Source organism: Rhinopithecus roxellana, chromosome 1 (genome assembly GCF_007565055.1).
Source record: "Rhinopithecus roxellana isolate Shanxi Qingling chromosome 1, ASM756505v1, whole genome shotgun sequence".
NCBI classification, from domain to species: Eukaryota; Metazoa; Chordata; class Mammalia; order Primates; family Cercopithecidae; genus Rhinopithecus; species Rhinopithecus roxellana.
In genome coordinates, this window is record NC_044549.1 from 63,913,616 (window position 1) to 63,937,595 (window position 23,980).

The 23,980-nt window shown below is 41.5% G+C and overlaps 1 non-coding gene and 1 pseudogene across 1 annotated transcript; both read right to left on the reverse strand.

The window, feature by feature from the left end:
- Positions 1–232: 232 nt before the first annotated feature.
- Positions 233–339, reverse strand: LOC115900813. Its single transcript, XR_004060464.1, has one exon. It is a non-coding gene; the product is annotated as a U6 spliceosomal RNA (small nuclear RNA).
- A 1,291-nt stretch (positions 340–1,630) lies between these two features.
- LOC104680144 lies at positions 1,631–2,773 on the reverse strand (annotated as a pseudogene).
- Positions 2,774–23,980: the final 21,207 nt, after the last annotated feature.

Here is a 23,980-nt window from a genome sequence, read left to right on the forward strand (position 1 = left end):
ATAAGTCAAAATCATTCATAAGGAGAGATACCTGAGCATATGAACTTTTAAAAAGGTTCATGATTTTGATGCCTCACCCTGGATGGAACTCTCTCATAGTATGCCACACGGTATGTCCTTAGCTGTATTCAGTAAAATTACAGGGAAGCAGATTCCAGTTTAAGAGAAGACAATGAAAATAATTTAGAGCTACCAAGTAAGAATGGTTTTTTTTTTGTTGTTGTTGTTTTTTAAAAATATGGAATGCTTCACGAATTTGCATGTCATCCTTGCGCAGGGGCCATGCTAATCTTCTCTGTATCGTTCCAATTTTAGTATATGTGCTGCCGAAGCGAGCACTGTTTTGTTTTTGTTTTTGTTTTGTTTTTTTTTTGAGATGGAGTCTTGCTCTGTTGCTAGGCAGGAGTGCAGTGGCACGATTTTGGCTCACTGCAACCTCCGTCTACCCGGTTCAAGCGATTCTCCTGCCTCAGCCTCCCAATTAGCTGGGACTACAGGCATGAGCCACCATGCCCAGCTAATTTTTGTATTTTTTAGTAGAGATGGGGTTTCATCATGTTGGCCAAGATGGTCTTGATCTGTTGACCTCGTGATCTGCCCACCTCTGTCTCCAAAAGTACTGGGATTGTAGGTGTGAGCCAGTACACCCTGCCTGGAATGGTTTTAAAGCAGTGAGCTCTCTGTGGCTGGAAGAATAAAAGCAAAGGTTGAATTATCACTCGCTGGGAATGCTATCAAGGGGTTTCAGTTAGTACTTGGATCACATGATATTTGAATTTCCTCACAATTCTTAAGTTTCTATAGCTAAAACTTCCAACAGATCACAGTTAGTGGATCACATTGTCATGAAAACTCATGATTTTACCAGAAATTATCACGGTTATTTTGTCTGTAAAATGGATTAGAGTTTCGTAGTACTGGTGGAACATTGCCTCTGACATCAGTCTTACTGAGGGGAATACGTTTCCCCTCCTCTTCATGCTTGGATGGAGGGAAGGGAAATTCTCCTTGCTCCTTCAAAGCGAGAAGTGTAGGAAAAAGCTCTCTGTACCCTAATTCATTCCTTCCCAACAGAGAACTGTCTCATCCCATGGGTGATACAAGAAGGAACTGAGCATGTGTGGTCCAGCCCTTGGTGGACCTTGAAAGCTAACTGGTCTCAGAATGCAAAGATGGGCTCTGCCCCAACAAGGCAGAGGCTCGCAGTTCTTTCCAATCAGGGAGAAATATTAGTGTCTGGAGAAAAATTCAGCCTTCTCTATTTCAGCTTATTCACTGATAAAGTGGATATTTTTCTCTTCCTCTGACTCCGATTTCTTATTACTCAACTTGTTACAAAGTGAAGAGGGGAATAAGAGAGTTACCTGTTGGTATCCTTAAACCCCTCACCTATCACAATACAGCAGTAAACTGTAACTGTCCATCTCTATGATACTTGGGTTCTGAAAGGTATTGCATTATTTTTTTCAAGTCAGTGAACTCTCATATTCTAAAGAATAAAAAGAACAAGACATTATATAAAATCCCTCTTTCTTTACTGGCATAAAAAATTTGGGATTTCTAACTGCTGAATTGTCTGTCCCTAAGAAATAATAACATTTTTCAAGTTTCCAGTTTATTGGGAATAATCTTAGTCATGACCTGCAGAAGTTGGTCCTGGACAATCTGGAGATGGGTCTTCTTTATCTTTGTAGGCTGTTCCAAACCAAATACAATACAGAAATTCTTCTCTCTCTCTTTTTTTTTTTTTTTTTTTGAGACAGAGTCTCGTTCTATCGCCCGGGCTGGAGTGCAGTGGCCGAATCTCAGCTCACTGCAAGCTCCGCCTCCCGGGTTCACGCCATTCTCCTGCCTCAGCCTCCCGAGTACCTGGGACTACAGGCGCCTGCCACCTCGCCCGGCTAGTTTTTTGTATTTTTTAGTAGAGACGGGGTTTCACTGTGTTAGCCAGGATGGTCTCGATCTCCTGACCTCGTGATCCGCCAGTCTCGGCCTCCTAAAGTGCTGGGATTACAGGCTTGAGCCACCGCGCCCGGCCAGAAATTCTTCTCTTAAATAACTAGTCAATATTTGTAATTTTTCCAGTACACTTAAATCTTCACTCTTATATTCATCTTCATCCCATTCTTTTTCTTCTTCTTCTTCTTCTTCTTCAGTCTCTTCTTCAAGCCTCAACCAACCATGCTTCCCTGGGAACCTGAATATTTTTCTGGGTGTCCAATTGTTGACAGATTCACTGGCTTCTTCTGAGATCTTCTTCTAGCTTCGTTTCATCTTGCCTATTTTTAAGTTGCATTCGAAACTGTTCTGCAGCTTTTTCTTCAGCTTGGTTATTCATTGGAATCCTTTTTCTGTAGCTTTCTATTTTTTCCTCTGCTTTCCGTTTTAATGATGCCTCATGACCAAATGCCACTTTTCCCTGTTTTGATATTGAGAGGAATCGGTTCAACAATACCACCCCCACTCTCACCAAGTGCCTGACCACTTTTATAGCCCATCTTTTGGAGCAAGGCAAACCCTTTGTTTTCACAGCCTAGCGCATTCTTCAACCTATTGTCACGTCTTTCTTGTTCTTCTTTTAAACTCTTCTGCCTGAATTTCAAATTAGCTTCCTGTTGCTTTTCTTCTTTTCAATGGGCTTCTCAGATTTGCCTTAGCATTTGCAAGCCTGGTCTGATATGCTCTTGGACATTAATGAAGGAATCAGACATTAGTCCTCTTCTTCTGCCATGTTCAACTTCATATGGCTATAGTATCTGACAGCTCTCTACTCGCCCTGGGTCAGCTCCGGGGAGTGTGTGCTGGGCATGCACCCACCGACCAGTGTCGGACTTTCGGGCCTCAGGCTCCCTACCATTTTTATCATTTCTTAAATTCTCAGAATTGGAGAACTAGGTGTGGTGGATGTTTTCTCTTTGTCCCTCCAACCTACGCTATGTTCCCTCCTTCCACTCTGCTCTATGTCCTGGGAGGCTGACCTGTCTGAACCTTATCAGTGGGCTCCCTTGTCGTTTGGCACCTGATTGGGTTCAGCTCATGGGGAGCCCAGACTGTGAAGTCAGGGCATTAATTTTCCACTTTACCCTTTACCTATAGGTCTCAGCTTCTAATAGGATGTCCTCTCTCTGGAATCTATGCCTCATCTCCATCTCTGCACCCCCTTCTCCTCCTTCCCTCTCTGTGTCTCCCTCAACCCCCAACATGCTTCATCCTTATTTTGCCCCTTTAGGACTTTGGTAATTGTCTTTCCTTACACTCTCCTTACACTTTTATAACTAGTATCTTTTAAAAATTCTCCTTAAATTACTTAACCTGAGTATGTATCTCTTTCCTACCTGGACCCCAACCCATATTTTAGGTCAGTGGTTTTAAACTGGGGGTGATTGTATCCCCCAGGAAACATTTGGTAATGTCTAGAAACATTGTTTTGTTTTGTTTGTTTTAAATTTTATTTTAGGTTCAGGGGTACATGGGCAGGTAAACTGCATGTTGGATGGGTTTGGTACACAGATCATTTTATCACTTAGGTAATAAGAATATTATACAATAGGTAGTTTTTCAGTCCTCTCCCTCCTTCCACCCTTCACCCTCAAGCAAGCCCTGGTGTCTGCTGTTCCCTTTTTTGTGTCCATATGTGCTCACTGTTTAGCTCCCACTTATAAGAGAGAACATATGGTATTTTGTTTTCTATTCCTGTTAGTTCACTTAGTATAATGACTTCCAGCTCCACCTATGTTGCTGCAAAGGGCATAATCTTGTTCTTTTTTATGGCTGCATGGTGTTCCATGGTGTATATGTGCCACATTTTCTTTATCTAGCCTACTATTGATAGGCACCTAAGTTGATTCCGTATCTTTGCTATTTTGAACAGTGCTGCAATGATCATATGAGTGCAATTGTCTTTATGGTAGAATGATTTATATTCCTTTTGATATATAACCAATACTGGGATTGCTGGGGTGGAATGGTAATTCTGCTTTGAATTCTTTGAGAAATCACAAAACTGCTTTCCACAGTGGCTGAACTACTTTGCATTCCTACCGGTAGTGTATAAGCATTCCTTTTTTTTCAAAACCTTGCCAGCATCTATTATTTTTTTGACTTTTTAATACTAATCATTCTGACTGGTGTGAGCTAGTATCTCATTGCGGTTTTGATTTGCGTTTCTTTAATGATTAGTGATGTTGAACATTTTTTCATGTACTTGTTGGCCACATGTACGTTATCTTTTGTGAAGTGTCTGTTCATGTAGAGACCCTGTTGATGGTCACAACTGGAGGTGGTTTAGGGATGTTTGCTACTGGCATCTAGAGGGTAGAGGGCAGGGATGCTACTAAATCCTGCAATGCACAGAACAGTCCCCTACAACAGACAGTTATCCAGCCCAAATGTCAGTGATGCTGAGGTTGAGAAACCCCACTTTAGATGTTCACTCACATCTGCTATCACATCACAACCATAAAATCAACACATGTTTACAAACTGCATATAAATAAGAACCACTGAAATTCAAAGTTACAATGTTAACTGAAAGTTAAGGATGGAGTTATTTTGCTGAAATTAAATTGCTGCTCACAATACAAGTGTGGCCCTGACTGCTTTGGTGCTGGTTGTTTTTCATTTTGTTGTATCTAAACTCCGTAAGCTGGAGGATAAATTACTTCTCTTAGTATGTCTGTCTACAAAAGCTACCAGAAAAGTATAAAATGGTTGTTCCTAGGGCATGCAGCAGGATTTTGTTGGCTTTTACTTTGCACCAATATAATTTTTATCTAAAGTCTACCATTATTATTTTTCTCATTAACCCACATCAATTGAAGCTATGTTCATTGGTGCCAATATGTTCATAAATGCAACTGCAAAGGACATGGGGTCCTATAGTCCTATGGCAATACTTAGTCCTTCAGATATTTTTTAAGCTATCATAAAAATTAAGGCAGGATATTTAAATAAAATATGGAAGACTCACAGAAACTTTAGAATCAATCCTTGGAGTCCTGTGAGAAAAACACTGTTCTGGTGTTTGATGGAAAACGGGAGTAGCCCCTAGTTTCTCCCCACGGTTGGTGATGGAAATGCGGAAGGCTTCCACTGTGGACAGAAGGTTTTGATAATGGGCAAATAGAGCTTTCTTCTTGGCTGTAATTTTTTTTAATGCCTCAAAGATAAAGAAAGCTCTTTCTAATAAAATCTTTATCCCCAAGCAGTACACAGCGGGGGGTTCTTACGTATTTCAATCAACATGTTTTCCTTTCTCAGCTATGGCTTTCTAGATGAACTTCCCTTGTAGTAGGAAGGAAGATAGTAACATGAGGTTTTTCTCTGCATGAGAAAGATTTGTTTAGTTTCCTCCTTTTTCCCCTGGCTGGGGAGGTGTGTAAGCTTCTAAAGGCTGAGGAGTTTTCTCTGTACAGACCTGCTTTGCCGAGGGCTGTATTCCAAATTCCATGAGGACAATACAAACCTTATTCCTGTATCTAATAACACATTCAACTGACCATATCAATCACAAAATCTTGTGTTGCTTTTTATTTTGTTCAAGTGTTAGCACCTTTTGCAAATCTAAAACAATTATGAAACCATTTAAAAACAATAATGCTTAAATGCAAATACTTAAATGTTATTAAACTGTTAGCATCTTGCTGAATTATTTCCTTATGGTTAATTACTTCATTTCTTTATAGCCAGCCATGATGGATTGCCAGTTAGGGTTGTTTCCTACTTTGTAAGAAAACATAGTTACATGCTTTGAAACTGCTCTGGATACCCACAACAACTTTCAAAATAGTCTCATAGCAATTTTTTGTTTTTTATGGGGGGCCGTTCGTTTTAATTTGGTTTTTATTTTTAAATAAATATTTAGCTACCGTGATTTTGATGAAAAGCTCTTTACTGGCTTAATGAAGGATTTTTATGGATCTATATAACATCAGTGTCTTAATTACTACAAATGGATAATAAACCCTTTTTCATAGATGAGAATGGGAAACACACAGAGTGAGCACCATTAGGAACAATTGGATTTTCACTTGATAATTCAGTAAAAAAAAAAAAAAGTAAATACTTCAAATAACAGCCCAAGGGGGAGTCTCTGCAGCTCCACCAGAAACCATAGAGCAGAACTAATTCTTACAGAGATTTTCTCTGTGTTTTTCGGGCTGTGACAAAAGCAAAATATAAATTCATGCAGGGAATGAAATAGCTGTTCATTTGGTGGGTGCTAATTAATTTCTCTCTGTTCACTGGAGACATTTAATTCCTCATCATAAAAGGTTCTTGAATTTAGGAAGATACCCAGAGAGGAATATATGGCTCTAGGCAAGTAGCCGCAGTATACCAGGAGTATTGAAGATTCTTAAGATGTGTGTATGACTTTAAGGAATTCACTTGGTTTTAGAAACTCACTTCTTGCTCATTCATATTGGCCCATGTCTGGTTAGCAAAAGGCCAATCACAAAATAGTCTCAGAAAGGTTGTAGTTTCACTACTTCACATAAGTAAATGAAGAGCCCTTTAGTAGATCTTGCATGAGTTACTGAAATATCTCACTCTTAATAATTTCCTAAGCAGAGATTTTCAAACTGGAGTGTGTCCAAAAATGTTCTGAAAATGAGGTAAAATGCAGATTTGGGGGCTCTGCTCTTTGATAGTGACTCAGTAGTTTTGGGTAGAGTCCAGGGATCTTTGGTGACTACCACACACATGGAAACACATTTTGAAAACACTGGTTTCTTTTGGTAGATTAAATATTCCCCTTGACATTACTCCTCTTCTTTTCTTTTTATTGTTTTTCTACTATATAAAAGTATTTATTTTTTCCCACCCTCTAGTCAGGTGGGCCCAAATTTGGAATATTAAAGTCTGCTTATATGTAGAAGCATGTTTTTCCCTCTTCTTGGCCATCCATTGTGTTCAGAGACTTTATATTATAGTATCCCAGAGATCATTCTAGAAATGGAATGATAACTGTTTGCAAAAAGTGACTCAGACATTGAGTACCTAACTGTATCTCTACCTTTTTCATAGGTCTGGCTTGAATTGAGGTAGGGGGCCTAAAGACTCTAGGGTCTAGATTTGAAGAAAGATTGTGTTCCCATCTCCAAAAACTTAATTTGTAGGCTTTTTCTTGTAAGATTTGGGGCCTGTGTTTACAATGACATTTGATTAAAGATAAAGTTTAAAGATTTAATTGGGATTTAGCATCTATTTCCAATAGCATAAAGCATTTCCTTTGCCTGTACTTTGCTCGCCTCTGTACCCTACCCCATTTAAAAATTCTCAACGTTCTTTAGTGCCTCATTTATTTTCAAACGAACTGATTGCAAAACCAGAACATTTTCTTTTTCTACTTCAATTCCAGAATCTATGAAGTTGTCCTATTTTTCCCACCTCATAATTGACCTCATAAGATTAAACATCAAAAATTTTGATTCAAAAAGTAACACATTTTGAATTCTTAAAAGATCAAGAAAGTACAAAGAAGAAAATGAACATTGTTCAGTTCTACTTCCCTCAGATAATTCAGTTAATATTTTGGCACAGTTGACTCTTAATTTTCCAAACTTAGATTTTGTTCAAGAGCTTACATCACTCACTGTGAGAACGTTTTTGATAACATCTGATCTATATAGCCACACTTTGCCTTTCTTTTGGAGTACCTCTTAAGAGGAGGAAGAACTGTGGAGTTCTTAGAGATGCCCCTAAAGCCTTATAACAATTCTGTTGCTGACTCCTTTCCAACTTGGTTCTCTCTCCTCATTCTTTTGGAAGTTTTATGAGATCCAGTTTGGGACTAGTATAATAAATCATCTCCTCCCCGCTCTTCTCTCTCCCTCTCTCTTCCCTCCCCCTTTTTTCTTCTCTTTCTTCCCCGCCCCTCCTTCTCCTTCCTCTTTTTCCTTCTCCCCCTCCTTCTTCCTCCTCCTTCCCTCTCCCTCTCCTCTTCTTTTTCCTCCTCTTTCCTCCTCCTTCTCCTGCTTCTTCTCCCCCTCACATCTTTTCTCAGCTGGCCCTGTCTGGATGAAAACAACCCTTCCCATGGGACTCTCATCCATCAATACCCACGTGACACACTAGTGATGTGGATTTTTCTCTCTGTTGTGACTGCTGTAATTTGATATTTGCCATGCCAATAGCCACCACATGTTTTCTTTTAGTTAAATGACATTTATTTGACATCCTTTGTCACATGAGTAATCTTTATCCTATGCAGTCCATCTATCTTCTTTTGGCGGCATTTTTTTGTTCAAATAATAGCAGTGGCATATATCCGCCAGTTATTGAACACTTTCAGCGTGCCAGGTGCTGGGGTGAGTAAATATATTTACTCACATAATCCTTGCATCTCTTTCTGAGGTCAATGGGGGCATCATGATTTAACAGGTGAGACACTGAGGCTCATAGGGTTAAGGAATTTGCCTTACTGTGGCAGAGCTGGGATTCCACCCCTGATCTGCTGGATGCTAAAGTCAGTGAATTAACAAAATTGAAGGAGCTTTAGAAAATGGCATTAAGATGTCTGCCAGTTGAGTGACCCCCTAGAACAGAAAAGGTTTATTCTGCCAGGAGTTTCAGTGCAATGAAAACACTCCCATGGAATCTCAAGAGGTCCAAGTTCTAATGGAGTTATTCTCAAGGTCCTACCAACCCAATCTCTCACGCTCAAGGCATCCCAGACTTTAGGTCCACCCCGGAGGCTTTGTCTATGTTCAGTGATGCCTACGGCTCTAATTTGACATCTTGAACAAAGCCCTTGGAGGATTCAGACAGTGAAGGGCTTCTTGTTACAATCACAAACAGTCTTACTTAGGAACTGTTGTCTGACTGAGCCAGGAAGCAGACAAGACGGTGTAGGTTGTGAAAATACTCCATTTGTCTGGGGTGAGACTGGACATGGGATGAGAGCTAGTGAAATGGGACCTGCTGTATTTCTCATATAGAAAGAGAATAAATCTTTAGGCAAAGGGAAGGTGGAAATCTGGCTTGGAGTCTGGGAAGTCCATCCTAGAAGAGAGGAGGTGGTCACCAATGGCATCCCAGTGTAAGCTCTACTAAGTGACCCTTAAAACCTGTCAGACCCTGGCCGGGCATGGGGGCATGGTGGCTCACACCTGTAATCCCAGCACTTGGGGAGGCTGTGGAGGATGGATCACGAGGTCAGGAGTTCAAGACCAGCCTGGCCAAGATGGTGAAACCTCATCTCTACTAAGAAAATACAAAAAATTAGCTGGGCGTGGCGGTGGATGCCTGTAATCCCAGCTACTTGGGAGGCTGAGGCAGGAGAATGGCTTGAACCCAGGAGGAAGAGGTTGCAGTGAACTGAGATCGCGCCACTGCACGCTAGCCTGGGCGACAGAGTGAGACTCTATCTCAAAAAAAAAAAAAAAAAAAAACAACAAAAACAAAAAAACAAAAAAACCCCAAACAACCAAACAAACGACAAAACCTGTCAGATTCAAATTTAATTTTAGTCAAATTTAGGAGAGAATTTCTTTGGAAAAATAAAATCAAGAATTTCAACTCTTGTTTTCATTGTTTGGAGGCTGATGATGAGAGGGGAATAAACAAGATGATTTTCCTCTTCAGTAAAGATTTACCTGCAGGAGAGACCTCCTATATTTGACCCCTCCCTTCTCTATACAACAAAATTATTTTCAGGAACAATTATGAAATGAGACAAAGGATAGACATGGATAAAAAGGATATTCAGTCTAAATTTTCTTTTATCAACTTTATGTATGGTCATGCTATTAAAAAATAAAGATAAATGTTACTGCACCAAAATGGAAAAAAGTAATGAACTAAAACTTGATTATATTAATGTGTTTTTTTTTTAAATGGGGGCAGAATCTTTATACGGATATTCTTTTGTAGTAATAGATACAGTTTTTCTTTTTAAAGCTTCTGCAAATCTGTCAAGTACTTCCAAAAGGTGGATCTTCACATATGCAGGTTTAGTAGATGGTATAGCCAGTTTTGTCAAACTATCTTTGCTCATGATTGGTCACAGAACAGTTATTAATTTTAATTTTAAAACATTTCTTTCACACACAGCAACAGATACACAAATATTTGGGAAAAGTCAAATATAAGGCTAAATTTGACAATGATTCATAAAAATATTGTTTCACCACATGTCCTAGAATTCACAACATTGCCCATGTCTTTGTTTATTCAGGATGGGTTTTAGGGGGTTTCAAATGTCTTTGCACTTGAAAAAATTTAAACACAAACACTCCAAGTGGTCATGCTGAATGACACAATTGAATGAACTCGAATTCTGTTTCTTGGTCTTTAGAACCACTGTGTTGTCTTTGTCTTTATTCTGGAGCTTCTGGGTAAACACAGAAGTATGTTGTCCTCTGGGGATTGGAAATAGGAACTGTGACCACAGCAAGCTCAAACTATTGGGAACTTTTTTTGTGTGTGGGGGACAGTGTCTTGCTGTTTCACCCAGCTTGAATGCAGCGGCGCGATCTTGGCTTATTGCAACCTCCATCTCCCAGGTTCAAGCGATTCTTGTGCCTCAGCCATATGAATAGCTGGAATACAGCTGTGCGCCACCATGCCTGGCTAATTTTTGTATATTTAGTAGAGACTGGGTCTTGCCATAGTGTCCAGGCTGGTCTTGAACTCCTGACCTCAATTGATCCACCCACCTTGGCCTCCCAAAATGATGGGATTACAGCCACGAGCCACTGTACCTGGCCTGGGAACTTACTTTTGATACCAACACGAGCAGTTGAGTCCCTGTGTGTTCAGAGATGACTATAATGCATTCTCAGAATTTACTTTCATGTAGAATATGATGTTTATTAAAGGATAAATAGGAAAGCCATGCTAATTTGAACCTTACACATTTGTATTATTGAAACCGAACAGAGTAACCACAATTGTTTAGACTCAGACCAATGAAAGTTTTTTGTTGTTTTTGTTTTAGGGATAATTTTTTCATTAACATTCTTTAGAATTGCCAGTGCATGGTGATTATGAAAAGGAGACCAGCTCCTAGGTACTGTAGTTTTATTGTTTTTTATTTCCTGTTTTTTATTTCCAGGATCATATACCCTGCCGGGCCCTCGGTAATCTCTGTTGAAAGGATTGCTTTGGCTTCAGATGTTTTGAGCTATTTCTAGGCCATTTCGAGACTCTCTTTTCCCACCACTTTTCTCCAATGAGAGGTCCTCAAGAACAGAATCTGGGCCACGGTTAGGATTCTTTGGAAATGCAGTCTGTTGGAGGATGTAGTCCAGTCTGAGTGTATGAGCCCACTGCTCTACCCCCATGAAAACAGGAGCTCTAAGTCGCCCACCAGAGGGGGTGAATTTGTCTCATTCATTGTCATGCTCACTCCCGGCCCCCAGGTGTCTCACTGTGGTCAGAATTCCCTATGACTCTGGTACAGAGCGAAGTTAAATTGTAGATATCAAGATTGGATCCCTTTACCAAGGTGCCTCAATATACCAGCCCTCCCCCTTGCTACTTGAGGCAGAAATGGTGCCAACCCAGCTCTTTGAGCCATGCCAGCAAGTTGTTTTGGGTTTTGCTTTTTTTTTTTTCATCAGCTGTGCTTATCCCCCCTCCCCCAGTTGCAATTTTTCCTAAAATGGCTGCTGAATGGCACCATGTATCAGGAGACAATCTTGATCAGCTAATTCCATTAGGAGATGGCCCCTTTGCTGGACAATCTCATCAGAAATTCCCCTGGAGGAAAAATTAGTATTAAATTTGGTTGAGGGAATCCTAATTACATACGAAGACAGCCCCTATAAAATATATCATTTGTGTGATGAGACCAAAAAGACCCAGGCATTCATCCTTATTTTGCTAGTGCTCACTTCTTAGAGATCTTATTTTTACCATAGAAACAATAAATACAGCAAGTAGTGTTCCATGTTCAGTGTGGGATAGAATCCTTACTGAAATTAGGAGCATTGGGAGCCTCTGAGACTAATAAGTCCACAGAACATCTGGAAGAGAGGCAAATAAAATGTTTCTCGCAGTTTTTTTAGGGAGAAACAAATGGGATTTGGGGAGTAGGAGGTAGGTGACTGAAAGTGCTTTGTTTCACATGAAAGATGAAACGTGATTAGGCCAGGAGGTTCCCAAGGAACCCTGAATAATACAAACCAAAGCCTATTAGGCATCACATACTTCTTGTGTGAGGGGTTGTTTGCCAGTCCTGGGCTTATTTGCCTCTGCTCCATTCTTTGTCACTCTACTACTGTTCTCAAGGAAGAGGGGAATGACCCTCGCAGGCTGCGTTTCTCAGGTTCCTTTATCACCTGTCTGGGTTGGGCCAATGGGATGCAGGGGTGGGAGGTTAGAGGCTAGGAGGCAGGAATAAACAAGGGAATCTTCCCCACTAGCCCTACCTTTTTGCTTGGGCAGTGTTTCTGGCAGCAGCTGTGTCTCCATTACATGCCTGAAGGCATGTGATGGTTCTAGCTTATGCTGGTGGCCCCAGACCCGGGGCTCAGATAAAACCACCCCGTGTTAGTTCATTTTGTGTTGCTATAAAAGAACACCTGAGACCGGGTAATTTATAAAGAAAATAGGTTGATTTGACTCACCGTTCTGCAGGCTGTATAAGAAGCATGGTGCTGGCATCTGCTTCTGGTGAGGGCCTAGGAGGCTTCCAGTAATGGCAGGAGGTGAAGGGGGAGCTGGTGCATCACATGGTGAGAGGTGCAGCAAGAGAGGGGATATCCCAGGTTCTTTTCCAACAACCAGACCTCATGTGAATTTATCACTATGGGGAGGGCACCAAGCGAATCACGAGTGATCTGCCCCCATGACCCAAATGCCTTCCACCAGGTCCCACCTCCAGCATTGGGAATCACATTTCAACAGGAGATTTGGAGACGGCAAACATTCAAACCATATCACACTCCTTCCATTCCTTTTTTAGAATTTTTTTTTTTTTTTAGATGGAGTCTCGCTGTGTTGCCCAGGCTGGAGTGCAATGGTATGATCTTGGCTCACTGCAAGCTCCGCCTCAGTGAGTCCCAGTGATTCTTTTGCCTCAGCCTCCCAAGTAGCTGGGACTACAGGTGCGTGCCACTATGGCTGGCTAATTTTGTATTTTTAGTAGAGATGGGGTTTCACCTTGTAGGCCAGGCTAGTCTCGAATTCCTGACCTCAGGTGATCCACCTGCCTCGCTCTCCCAAAGTGCTGGGATTACAGGCGTGAGCCACTGTGCCCAGCCAGAAAAGTTTAAAAACACTATTTAACTTTAATTTTAGATATAGAGAGTACATGTGCAGGTTTGTTACATGGGTATATTGCACCCAGGTCGTGAGCATAGTACCGAGGAGGTAGTTTTTCAACCCACCCCTCTCTTCCTCTCCCACTCCAAGTAGTCCACAGTGTGGACTATTCCCATACAACTAGATTATTTCTACTAACTTAGAGTTAAGATGGTTGACAAAGAACTGTACCTAACTTTCTTGGGATTTTAATTATTTTTTAACTTTTAAGTTCAGGAGTACAAGTCCTGGTTTGTGACATAGGTAAACTTGTATCATGGTGGCTTGTTGTACAGATTATTTCCTCATTCAGGTATTAAGCCTGGTACCCACTGGTTATTTTTCTTGAGTCTCTCCCTCCTCCCACTTCCCACCTTATGAAAGGCCCCAGTGTGTGTTTTTTCCCTCTGCGTGTCCATGTGTTCTCATCATTTAGCTCCCACGTGATTCTTTTCTTTTCTTTTTTTTGAGACGGAGTCTCTCTGTTGCCCAGGCTGGAGTGCAGTGGCACGATCTCGGCTCACTGCAAGTTCCGCCTCCTGGGTTCAGGCCATTCTCCTGCCTCAGCCTTCCAAGTAGCTGGGACTACAGGCGCCTGCCACCATGCCTGGCTAATTTTTTTGTATTTTTAGTAGAGACGGGGTTTCTCCATGTTAGCCAGAATGGTCTCAATCTCCTGACCTTGTGATCCGCCTGCCTTGGCTTCCCAAAGTGCTGGGATTACAGATGTGAGCCACCGTGCCCCGCCCCCCACCTGTTTCTTTAACCTCCAGGCTGTGATGGTGTCCCGTTGTTGCTAATCTCTGGACTGCCTCACTGGCCCCTGGTGGCATCTCAACTCTTTTCTCCATTGGGTGGCCAGTTCCCTGCTTTAAATTCCCTGTTTCAAATATAGAGAAGTTTCTGGTTTTCAGGTGGGATCATGAAGGACACACCCCAGTGAGAACCATACACGAGGCAGCTGTTCAGTTTATTCTTCACTTCTAGGAATGTCCATTCCTGTTCTTCTCATCCTCCTCCTTGCGATATACCTCCTTGGATTCCATCAAGGACCAGACCTAAATTATTCTGGACTTATGTCTCTGCTGCTCTGTGTGCTATTGGTAACAAATATTGTTCATGTTTAGAAGATTAATTGATTGGATGGATTTAGGGGGCTTAGTAAATAAACTGGATACTAGAGCTGTGGACTTGGGAGTAGGTGGAAAGCCTGGCAGCCCCGTGGGAATAGGGATGCTCCTGCTACCCCCACATGGCTGACTCTAACCTCATCTTCCAGCATGGTGACCCCCAAAACTCAGAGTCCCAGCAGAGAGAATCCTAGAGGCTGAGCTTGAGTCACAAGGCCCCCTCTGTCTGTACCAGTGGACACAGATATGGGAAGAAGGAATTTTGTGATTCGGATTCCATAATGGGCACAAGTGTCTGTAATAACCATCCCACTAAGACTACACACAAAGAGGTGATTCCCTGGAGGGAATCTGGCCACTGTTGGGAAGGGGACACAGAAGCTGAGCAGCCATCAGGGGACAAGTACTCACCACATGCTGCATGAAAGATGTCTCCTTGTTAGTTATTATTCTGGTCTCTCTGGGAAGGGTCTGAGAGTAACTGCTGTTTATTGACACTTGGCTAAGAACATCATCTCATTTAAGTTGGTTTATAGATGAGCCGACTCATCTGTGGCCCAAGGAGCTGCAACGCAAAAGTTGACAAAGCTGGAAAAGTAGCACAGCTGAGTTTTATTTTTATTTTTTATTTTTACTTTTGGAAGGAGTCTTACTCTGTTGCCCAGGCTGGAGTGCAGTGGTGGAATCTCAGCTCACTGCAACCTCCACCTCCTGGGCTAAAGACAGCTGGGTTTTAATTCAGGTGGGTCGGACCCCAAGGCCTCGGATAGCAACCACTGTGCCATCATGAAGCTGAGGGCTGACCCGATGAAGCTGCCAAATGGAACCTGCCTTGCTTGCTTTTAATTGCCCACCTCTAGTTGGTCTTGAAACCTATATAGTTAAATATCACATTGCTAAGCAATCCACTAGTTCCTTATAGAGAACATCGCTGACAGGTCACCATGGTAACAGTTGCTTAAAGTTGTTTTTTAGGAACTAGGGGGCAGCTCTTACCCAGTTCAAGCTGGTTGAAACCACAGTCCTTCAACTAGGCCCTGCACAGTTGGCTGCTAGGTGATTTTTTGACATCAGAAAGCTGAAAACTCCTCCCTGAGATCATGCTAATCTGCTGATTTCTGAATATGTGTTCTACGAAGATCCATGAATCTCGACTACCCTTGTGCAGATCACCCAGTACCTCACTCTTATGCCCAATCTTCTTTCCCCACACCTCGGCCTGCCTTGCACCTCTATCCCATAAATATCCCTAAAACCCCATCTTCAGGGAGGCAGATTTGACACCTGCTTTCCCACCTTCTCTCTTGGCTGCCTCGTGAATCAGCTCTTTCTCTTTTGTAAAAACTGTTGTCGGCCGGGCACGGTGGCTCACACCTGTAATCCCAGCACTTCGGGAGGCTGAGGTGGGCAGATCACGAGGTCAAGAGATCGAGACCATCCTGGCCAACATGGTGAAACCCCATCTTTACTAAAAATACAAAAATTATCCCAGTGTGGTGGTGGGCACCTGTAGTCCCAGCTACTCAGGAGGCTGAGGCAGGAGAATCGCTTGAACCTGGGAGGCAGAGGTTGCAGTGAGCCGAGATTGCACCACTGCACTCCAGCCTGGTGACAGAGCAAGACTCCGTCTCAAAAACAAAAAACAAAACAAAACAAAAAACAGCAACAACAAAAAAAAAACCCCAACCTATCATCATAGTGATTGGCTTGCTACATGCAGCAGAAGGATCCTGATTCAATATCAACAAAACCTGCTTCCAGAGGAGCTGGTTATGGTCACTGCTCACCCTCATCAGATATCCCATTTCACACCTGGGTTGATTCAGGTTCTGGGAGAGTCACTTGCTCAAGGGTGCACATGGCTGGAAAGTGTTGGGAGCTGTATCCTACCAATGACTCTCCATCATTCTATCATTCCCCAGGGTGTTTTCCTGAGAACTCCAGTCATGTGAGACATTCTGCAAAGAAGAGGTAAACAAAAATACCTGTGGTTGCATCTACCTGGAGAAACTACAGGAGATTATCAGATTATCTCCCTCCAAGGAGTCAGAGCATAGGGTGTATTAGAGGATCCGAAAAGTCCTGAGATAATAAACCTTGTTGAGCTTTGTTTAACTCGGAATTTACTAACCTAATTGGACCTTGGAACACACAATACTCATTAACATCTCTTCTAATGAGCACCATTTAGGAAAATTTTACTGTACCAACATTTTCCTACTAGGTAAACTGATGAAGATGTTCATAACCGGAGATGATCTGCCCATGGGCTGTGGCTGCTTTGAGGCATGGGGGAAAATAACATGGTAATTTGGGGGTGCTGTGCCACAATGGTGTGGGGTGGTCTGTGCTAGTTCAGAATTTCCAGTTCCTCTTTAGACCTACCTGCATTGCAAGATATAGCTTATGTTTTCCGAGTGACTTTCTCTTTCCTTTCTTCCTCAAATACACAGGCATGCTAACTTGGTGTGCCATCTTCTAAAAATGTCAAAATGCATTAAAATAGATTTTGGGACTGTTATAACACCAGTCAAAGTAACTAGGGGTCTCTTAGGTATTTCAAAACTACCTTTGGAGTCAGTACTGGTTTCAGTGCTTAGTTAATGGATTCATATTCTGCAGTTAGAGGCAAACTAATCATGTCATCTAGTCTTTTCCCCACAGAAAGGCATAGAAAAGCATATTCTCTAATTTGATTGAAGCATTCCCAATTAAAAAAGCAATCACACCTCAAATATTTTTTACCTGACCTCGTTTTAGATATAACATGGCAATCTTTCTAAATGGGATTTTCTAGCTTGCACATGTGTGGATATGTGTGTTAATGGTGGTGGCAGTGGTTGTCATTTAGTGATATTCTCATTAGAGCGTTAAAGAATAAGGTCTCTGCAGAATTACACTGACTGTATTTGAACTGTCAGCCATCTTCCCATGATACACAGGCAGCTTGCATCTTTTGGCTATAAAGATGCAATGCTGTAAATCTAGAAAGAGACAGGGAAATTACAAATTAGGCATATTGTACTATTAGCTGCAGATTTCATGGTAAATTCTGTGCATAAAAATTTCCCTGCAATGGTTCTATGTATAGGAATTTGTACATACTCCATAAAGATCTTTCAAAATGAAGACTGATGAAAAATGGTTTGGCCAAGCAATAAATACATAATGAAGCATCACCTTTGATCTTTCCTGCTTTCTATAAGGTCAAAGTTGGGATAGGTTATAAATCATGATTTATGCCCTTAAGTCTCTGATTTTTTTTTAAAGCAGCCTTTCCACTACATTGGTTTGATTTTGAGTTGTTTAATTATTCATCAACCTGCAATACTTTCATTTCTTCAATATTGGGCATATTTGTTTAATTTTGGATGCAATTTGATTTTCAAGATTTGGCTTTGTTTTTCAACCTCAATGTATTATCTTTGTTTTTAATCTATTGCGTTACAGTAAACATTAATGTGGAGACTTCGTTGCAGTAAATAAAAACCTAAAATATTCCATATACACACACACATATATATACATTATGTATGTGTGTGTGTATTTATGTCATCAACTGCTATCCAAACAATAATTTTTTAATAGAATTTTCACTTTTTTTCCCCTGATACCTCCTTTTCTATTTTTCTTCAAAACTCAACTGCTAAATGCTCCCAGGAGCTGTGGCGACTCGGAAACATGAGATGTTTCACACACAATTATAATGATTTTAACAATGCTGCTTGACTTGATGGTGTAGGCATTTGATGAGAAAGAACTTTCAACAATGGCATTTCTTCATAAGATAATTGGTTAATAGAGAAAACCTGATCTGGCTTTGCACTTCCTGAGTGGCAACCTGGTCTTCTCAAGCAAGAGAGACAGCAGCAAATTCCTTATTATCTTATTGGTTGGTCTTAAATTTTAGGGTTGATGGATGCATGAGACTCTGTAACACACATAGTCCTGAAACTCCACGCTATTTGATGTTAAAATACATCAGTCAACTTTTAAGCATAACTTGATGCTATAATTGGATACCGGCAAAAGCTTATTTCATACATTACTTCTGTTAATTTGTTTTTATGCCCCAGTTAAAGTTCCATGCCACTTAGTACTTCATGGGAAAGAAAGAGTTGGCATCATACTTAAAAAAAACCCTGGGGTGCCTTACACACTGGGTAAAATAACTCCTTCCTCCCCTGCATTGTCTTCATACCTTGAGAGTTAGTTCTTTTAACTATGAAATTGTTGAAACAGCACAGAATATTTTAGCGAAACCAGCGTCACCTCATTAAGCATCCTTAGCAAGGGTTGAATGTGGCCATGTGGCCACTCTAGTGAATATAGTCCCAGCACTAAAAAACATTTATTGCCACCATTAAAAAAAAAGAACTTTTAAAATGAGTTTGAAAGAAAGCCATTACCTCCTTAACTACCAAATAAACTCAGTGGTCTATGTAGATTATGATGAAATATCTCTGGTGCTTCAATCGTATTCTCTTTGTTCCATAAGTTGTAACTCATGCTGGGCTTTTGCTGACAACTTGGTAACTCTTCTCGCCTTTCTCTGTCCCTCCCCATTCCCTTCAGCCTGACTTCTCTTGCTTACTGTTTGTGCTTTGTTTGCTTTATGTTCTTGTCTTCATCTTGGAATACACACATCTTTGTGTGTGTGTGTTTAAGGTATAGAAACTTTAAATAAAACGTAGTTGCTTTTGCAGGGTGGGAACTGGCGTGTATTACTTTGAGATTTCTGTTAGCATTTTTTTGTTGTTGTTGTGAATACTGCAATTTATTGATACATATAGATTGCAACATACTTAGGAGGCTTAAGATAATCAGGTATAGAGAAGTGTCCAGTTTCCCAACCATCAAACTGGCCAATATCTACCAGTTCAGTTTCTGGAAATCCAAGAATCGTAAAGGATATTTTTCAGCAGTTTTTCACCCCAACAGGACAGTTCACAGAGGCTTTTCCTCTACCTATTTTCTCCTGCTTGCTTTGTAGCACATTTTGAATGTGGACATGCTCTGTCTTTCAACACAACGGTAGGGGTGGGATTTGGCAAAATCTTTTTAGGAGCAATATAATCACAAGGGTCTCCACAGTCATGCCAGACAGCCATTGTCTTGGCCTTGGTCCTAATATTTCCCCAGTAATTTCAAAAGTGCTTTTGGCAAGAATTAGTTAAATCTCCCTTTTTAGCCAGGCCATAGTTTTAAAACTCATTGCAAATCATAGGTACCATTGTTATAACTGGAGATTTCCTGAAAGAACTGGAGGTCTCCTGAAATTAAATGCAGGCATTCTAATGAAAAGGGACTCAGCAAAGCCAGCATCAAGGTGTGTGATGTTCATGGTTATTTTAAGCCAACAATCTCTCTACTGGGGCACAGGCCCAAACTATCTGCTTTCATTTAAATCCCCATCCACTACTGCTGAGCCTGGCAAGCAGGACAAGGGGCAAGAAGCCTTCCCAGCTGCAGAATGGCAGCCAGGGATAGGGGAACAAGTTGGGATCTCTGGTTCTAATTTTCCTTCCCCTCTGTTCTAGATGTCTCCCTACATATTTTATTTTATTTTATTTATTTATTTATTTTTGAGATGGAGTCTTGCTCTGTTGCTCAGGATGGAGTGCAGTGGCACAATCTCAGCTCACTACAACCTCCGCCTCCTGGGTTCAAGTGATTCTCCTGCCTCAACCTCCTGAGTAGCTGGGATTAAGAGCATGTACCACCACGCCCGGCTAATTTTTGTGTTTTTAGTAGAGGCAGGGTTTCACCATGTTGGTCAGGCTGGTCTCGAACTCCTGGCTTCAAGTGATCCGCCCACCTTGGCCTCCCAAAGTGCTGGGATTACAGGCGTGAGCCACCCTGCTGGGTCTCCATATGTATTAATACTCCACAAGCTTCACTTTTCTCATCTTGGAAGTCAGGATAAGTCCAAGTTTGTGAAACAAAACCAACAGATGGATACGAAAACACCAGTTAACATAAACTTATTGATGGCAGGGCTGGCTTCCTGGGCATGTGTCCTATGCAGTCACATAGGACAGGTGCTCAGAGGGGCCCTGTATTGGTTTAATATTCTGCTGTCACCGTCTTGAAATTTTGAATAATTTTTGAATAGTGGGCTCTGCATTTTTATCTTCCATTGGATCTCCCAAATTATGTAGCCAGTCTTGACTGCAGGGCCATGGTTGGTTTGCAGAGATGTTTTTGTTGCTGAGCCCCTGCTCCAGGCAGGTGTAATTCAAGGTCCTGGGTCATTCTTTGGCCTCACTAATTCTAGTCCAGGATAGAGGTTCTTGCCACTGATGCTTTCACCTACAAGACAGAGGTGGATGGACTGAGAAGCCAGTGACCTTAAAGCCTCAGGGCTTCTCCGTTGCAGATTATCTCTCAAGGCTTTGGGTGGACCTCTAGCAATTTAAAAATCATTTTTATGCAAAATTGTGTAACCTTTGACTCTACCTGTGCTGTTAGGGAGTACTTTCTGGAAGTTAATGGGATGTTTTCAGTTGTCATGATAATTGGAAGGGGGCAATGCTGGCCCTTAGTGGGTAGAGGTAAGAGAGGCTAGACTGCCACAATGCACCCTATGGTCCCACATGTCAGAATTTTCCTGTGTCTCCACGTGATGTCCCACATGACATTCAAATGACCCAATCAGATCTTGTAGGTGAACACTGGTTTCATTTACAGAAGCCAGGAACTTGATGCCATTTTCCACATAAGTACGATATACTTTTTGCATGCTTTTAATACATACAGCATCATCCAGGAATGCAAGTACAGTCAAATTTGAAGGAATATTATAGTTTGTTTCATCTGGAACCAATTCAAGAACTATTTGCTATCTTTGAAATTTTGTCACCGATGGCAACACTGCTAGTGACACTGAACACTTGATCCAGCGTGCCTGTATGAATCCACACTGACTGTGGCATCCAGGGTGGTTTGATGCACGGCTATACACAAGTGTACTTATTTAGCCCTTATTTCAACGTGTCAACTGCAAACCCACTCATTATAAGAAGGTGCCAGCCCCTGACGTCTTGTTATATGGTCTAGCCTAGGACAGGAATCAGCAAACTAGGGCCTGTAGCCCAAATCCACCCTGTGATCTGCTTTTGCACAACCCATGAGCTAAGGATGGTCTTTACATTTTTAAAGGGTTGTAAGAAAAAAAAAAAAAAAGACTATACAACAAAGATCCTATGTTGCCCACAAAGCCTAAAATATTTACTTTCTCATCCTTTACAGAAAAAGTTTGCTGACTGCTGGCCCACAATAATAATGCTCACACATTTATATGTTGAAATACATAGCTCATTACGGATTATTTTCTTTTTTATTTTTCCTTTATGTTACGGTAAGGACAACTGAGTCAAGCAATTTGTCTGCCAATTTGATTACTACCTACTTTTTCTTATTTTTTGAGATGGAGTCTTACTCTGTTGCCCAGGCTGGAGTGTAGTGGCTCAATCTCAGCTCACTACAGGCTCTGCCTCCCAGGTTCAAGCGATTCTCCTGCCTCAGCCTCCTGAGTAGCTGGGATTATACATGTGCATCAACATACCAGGCTAATTTTCATATTTTCAGTAGAGATGGAGTTTCGCCACGTTGGCCAGGTTTGTCTCGAACTCCTGGCTTCAATCCATCTACCCACCTTGACCTCCCAAAGTGCTTGGATTAAAGGTGTGAGCCTTTAAATATCCAGCTGAGTAAAAAGGTTTTATGGAACATTTTAGTGTAGTTACCATTAGGCGTCATGATGCTGGGGAAGGAAAAAAACACAGATGGCCACTATGCTTCCTTTCTGTCAACCCCTTTTCACCTCTTTGGCTCAATGAACACAGCTTCTAAATTTTCCATGAAACTTTCCCCAATAACTACAATCCATAGTAATCTATCCCTCACTGAACTCCTTAACATTTACTGTATGAAATTGATCAAATTGTTTATGGTGGTAACACATCCGGGCGTGAAAGCATCCTTGAGGTAAAATACATCCTTATGAAGCTAAAATAAAGGAAGAAACATTACTTTTCATGTTGGAGGACTATCCTGTTGGATTAGGGGTTGAGCAGGCTTCTGTGGCCTGGTGCACCAAGATAACTTGCTTTGTCAAAGAGAATTGGTTCTACATTTCAAACTGATAATTTACAAAAACTGCTTGGTGGAGCAAGTGTTTCTTTGCTTTGGAATGAACAAGAAATTCATTTATCATTTGATAGTAATACACACCAACGTGGTAACAATGGTCTATCTGCAGTTGATGAGGTTGTTCTAGTTATCTGATGCTGTATGACAAACAACTCTCCAAAACTTGATTGATTCTTGAGTATGCAGTCTGGATGCAGTCTAGGAGTTGTCAGGGCAGCTTATCTCTGTTTTCCTTGGGATCATTTGGGATAGGTAGAAGGCTGGAATCATCTGAAGGCTCACTCATATGTCTGGTGCCTGAGCTGGGGAGACTGAAACAGCTGGAGGCTAGAATGGCTAGGGCTTTTGGGCATCTTTCCCTGTCTAATCTTTCCATGTGATCTCTCCAGCATAGAGACTGCCTACATGTCAGCTCAAGGCTCCCCAAGGCATATATTTTGAGACAGTGAGTGAGAAAGAGAGAGAAAGAGAGAGAGAAGGATGAAGAAGAGGAGGAAGAGGAGAAGGCAGAGGAAAAAAGAAAGAGAGCAGCCAAGTGTCAAGCTGAAGCCACATCACCTTTTATGACCTAACCTTGGAAGTTACATAGCATCATCTCCACTGAATTTTAATTGGTCAATGAAGTTACAAAGACCCACATAGTTTCAAGGGAAGAGAACATGGATTCTCAGTGTGGAGAAGTGTTAATGTCCATTGTTAGAAGAACTTGAGGACTGGGGTGAGGGGATGTGCATGTAGCCATCTTTGAGAAAATACAAACTAACACAAACACTAAATATACATTTATAGCCTTTAAAATATATATAACTTTCCAATTTTCGAAGAGAACATATTCCTTTAAAAACCAGAAAAATTGGCCAGGCACGGTGGCTCACGCTTGTAATCCCAGCAATTTGGGAGGCCCAGGTGGGTGTATCACAAGGTCAGGAGATCGAGACCATGCTGGCCAATACGGTGAAACCCTGTCTCTACTAAAAATACAAAAATTATCTGGGCGTGGTGGTGCATGCCTGTAATCCCAGCTACTCGGGAGGCTGAGGCAAGAGAATAGCTTGAACCAGAGAGTTGGAGGTTGCAGTGAGCCGAGATCATGCCACTATACTCCAGCCTGGAGACAGAGTGAGACTCCATCAAAAACAACAACAACAACAACACCAGAAAAATTACAAGAGACTTTGGCTAAAACAACAACAACAATGCTTGGTATAGGATCTTAGAACAAAGCCGTGGCCAGTATACAGTGTGGTTTTTTTGCCCTAATCTAGCCACTCTCATCACTGATATGACTGCATTAAGCCTGTTCAACATAGAACAAGGCACTGGTAGCCTGACTGGCCAAATGACAAATGAACTGATTTCTCCTCAATTCATCTTGCTATTTCAGACCAGCACCAGTGAAAGGCTCAGGATTTTCTAGGTAAAAGAGAAACCTCCCTGAAACAATTGCC